This window comes from Oreochromis aureus, linkage group 9 (assembly GCF_013358895.1).
Source record: "Oreochromis aureus strain Israel breed Guangdong linkage group 9, ZZ_aureus, whole genome shotgun sequence".
In the NCBI taxonomy this organism is placed as follows: Eukaryota; Metazoa; Chordata; class Actinopteri; order Cichliformes; family Cichlidae; genus Oreochromis; species Oreochromis aureus.
In genome coordinates, this window is record NC_052950.1 from 7,350,483 (window position 1) to 7,354,513 (window position 4,031).

A 4,031-nucleotide genomic window follows, 5' to 3' on the forward strand; every position below is an offset into this window, starting at 1 on the left:
TGCCACACAAATTATTTGTCCCAGTGCAAAAAATTAGCCTCCATGTGAGTCTCCATGTGATACTATGTAATATATTTAGTTTAAGAATTTATAGGCAATGTTTATTGTAGCTGGGCTCAAAGTGTTAATGCTAGCTTATTTTAATAAACAGCACTGTGATATGCAAAACTGGGGTTGTAAGAGATCATTTTAGGGTGGCACATGCCACCCCTGTAGATCCAGACTGCTTTGAGACAGCAAGCTGATGACATTCACCTTTGATTTTTACCTGTTTAATCGCATTGTCAACTTTCCTCATGCTGCTCGTACTTTTAGCGTACAGCAATGTAGAGTAGAGAGGGGGGTGAGGTTTGTGTGCATTTCCCCCCCTTTAAATGATGTGTAGCAGTAAACAGTAGATCTTTAATACAGATGTGCAGAGCTGACTGAGTTTGATTTATTAAAACAGTCCTGAGAGGCCGGAAATGCTACAGGATAAAATTAAGATGAAAAACAAATAGATAAAATAAAAAGTATATAGAGGTTTAAAAAAAAGTAATCCAAGTCACATGTATATATCCTTTAAATAATATAAAATACAACCTTTCTGTAAGTCTGATTTATCATCTTTGGACCAAACAAGACCTAAAGAAAAATGCTACTCATAATAATAATAATTTTTAAAAGAGGCAGATCAAAAAATTAAAGAACAGTACAAGACTGGCAAATAATTACTTTAGATTTTATGAAAACAAATAAGGAAAAATATGCAGGAAATTCAAAGGGTGGGTTATTTCATGAGAAAATAGCTTTCTTTGATGTTGAAACAGAGTTGTCTTCCTGTCAATAAAACAAGAATAATTTTAGATGCATAAAAAATTTATTGGTTATGACAAAAGAGGATCTCTGAGCCGTCACACTCTGCTTTTAATAACGAGATGAGAAAGCAGATGCTGCCCTCTGCAGGCTGCTTAGAGCTTCAGCAGTAAGTCCAAACTAAGCAAGGCACAAAGTCTGGAGTCATTCCTCATTTCTTTGTTTTTATAGAAAAATAGGAAATAGGTGCAGCGTTTTATTAAACATTGTAAACATATATTGGAACAAATAACACAAAAAAACAAAACAAAGCAAAAAAACAAACTTGTTTTCAGTTCTGAATCTGAATGAATTCAAAGTCAGTATTTGGTATGACCTCTTTATTCTTCAGAACACCCTGAAGCCCTTTGGGCAGGCTGGCATGTTTTTATGTAGTCCTCATGAAGAGTTCTCCAGCCTTCTCAAAGGACATGCAAAGCTCTTCTTTGCCTTTTGTTCTTTTCTCTGCCAAGATGATCCAGCACCACTTCAACAGTGTTGATATCCAGGCTTTAGGGAAGCCAGTCCATGACTGATAGTGTTCTATTGTGTGTTTATTGTGTCCAGGTATGGTTTAACTGTATTGGCAGTGTTAAGGATCATTGTCATGCTGAAAAATGAAGCTGTTGCCACTCAGATGTTTTCCACATGGTATTAACTGGTGGATCAAAATCAGATTTTTCTGTGTTTATAATTTCATAAATTTTGTCAGGATCCCCAACGCCATGGAAGAGGCTCCACCCTTGTTTTACAGATTGTTGTACCTCTTTCCTCCATACATATTCATGACAATTTTAATCACAAATGTCAGTTACTCCCAAAGAACTGATGTGCAAGATGGCATAACTTGGCCTTTCCTTCCTCTTTCCCTTCCTTAAAACAGCTTCTTGGCAGCCACTCTTCCACTGAGACCATTACTGATGAGGCTTCAGTGAACAGTAGATGAAAGAATTGAAGTTCCTGTGTCAGGTTCTTGCTGGATATTTTCCTGTTTCTTAAGGTCATGACTGTTCATCTTTTGTAGTTAGCGTTTTTAGGCCTGCCACTTCTTCTCATCTTGCACTTGCCAAGTGTTCAGCTAATAGCTCTTTGGAAATTGCTTTGTTGGTGTAAAAATATTGTTTTATGACTATTAGACTTTGGTTATTGTTGGTATTTATTGCTCGAATGATTCTGAAGTAAGTGTTAAAGGGGCTTTAAAAAAATCCTCTAAAAACCGCCAAGAACATAACTGAAAATGAATGGAAAATTCAGACAATGTATAAAGAAAAATGATGAAAGATCCTCAGAAAGCCTGCTATTGCTAAGCACTTTAAAAGATTACAGGAAAGACTTTTGTGATGTTCCGTGTCTTGGTAGTCGGAGATTGACCCACCAGGGTCTCGGACCCTTGTAGCCTCCCAACAGGTTATGGATGGAGAGGCCATGTAGAAAGACTTTGGGACTGCCTCGACGAAATTCTGGCAAACCCTCAGGTGACTCCGGTGGGAAAACCTGTCCTCTACCTGGACTGTGCGGGTGGAGCGCGCCTGACTTTGACTGAGGATATTGTCAGGCTGTGAAAGGAATACCTCGAGGACATCCTTAATCACACTGGCAGATCTACCATAGAGGAAGCAGAGTCTGGGCATGAGAAGAACATCATCTATAGGGGAATCACACTCCTAAGCCGCTTCTGGAATATCTATGCCAGGGTGCTGGAAAGGAGAGTACGTCTGCTAGTCAAACCTCTGATACAGAAGGAACAATGGGGTTTTTGTCCCAGCCACAGAACACTAGACCAGCTCTTTACCTACTGGAGGATACTTGAGGGTGCATGAGAGTTTGCCCAACAAGTCTACACACGATTTGTGGTCTCTTGGAGTGTCCTGTGCTAGCTTCTTCGGGAGTAAGGGGTGTTATTCTAAGGGAGCCATTCTTATAAAACTATTGGAAGAGCTTGGTCCGCATAGTCAACAATAAGATTTCTAGGCAGAACCAAGTGGTGCAAGGCTTCCACTTGGTCTATTAGTCTCCTCTCTGCTTTTCGCAGATGATGTGGTTCTATTGACTTCATTAGGTGGTCACCTCTAGCTCACACTGTTCGCAGCCGAGTGGGAAGCAGCGGGAATGAAAATCAGCACCTCCAAGTCTGAGGCCATGGTCCTCATGGTATCCAGTGGTCCAGTTGAGGTATGTCCTTACCCTCACCTATGGTCGTGAGCTTTGGGCAATGACCGCAAGAACGACACCACGGATACATACGGCGGAAATGATCTTTCTCCATGGCTAGCCTTCCGCGTAGAAATAGGGTGAGAAGTTGGAACATCCAGGAGGGGCAGAGGAAAGCTGCTCCTCCACATCAAAAGTAGCCAGCTGAGGTGGTTCAGGCATTATCCACCACAGAAAGTCCAATATTTACTGAAGAGTTAAAATCCTGCTCTTGGACTGGTCTCAGTTACATTTTCAGGGGTTTTTTTTGTTTGTTTTTAATTATTATCAATATTGTAGTATCCCAGATTACCAACCTTCAACATTTTACACAGTTACAATAGACGTTGCTAAAAAAAAAAAAAAAAAAATCCTATTGATGTGTTTGACTTTATGTCACATATTTGATCAACTGATTTAGCTTTTCCATGTGTTGGGCAATGACCGCAAGAATGAAAGAAATAAAAGCACAAGATGGGATCAGAGTCCACACAGCTGACTGGTGATCTTGTTGCTGAGCTCCAGTTTGCAATTGACTGGTGTTTGATTGCAGAGGTATTTAAGAGCATCTACTGTGAGCCGCAGCCACAGCGGGTTGTTAATTCGGCTCAATCACTGACCAAAATGAGACCGGCACAGCTCATCCCAGTTTACATGTTTACTTAACCATCAGGCGTTTCACATCAGAGTTAAATGAAAAGAGAAAAAAAATAAGCTTGCAGCACCATCAAAAACCCAAGAACAACATGGCCCTGGAGAGGCATATTTTATTTCATTTGTCAATATACTTCAGGAAACAATATACAAAGCAATGTGGTCACCTTTTACTGAATGTGTGGTGCAGTTCATTTATCAATAGATAGTTATGGTGGGAGAAATAAACAGGCCTTCGCAACTGAGGACCCTGCTCTTCAACAGTGGGAAGCAAACAAACGAGAGGGGGGCAGGGCAGGGGAGGACGGGGACGTGCCAGAAAATCGAGTGTGTGCGTCACATGCTTGTTGAAG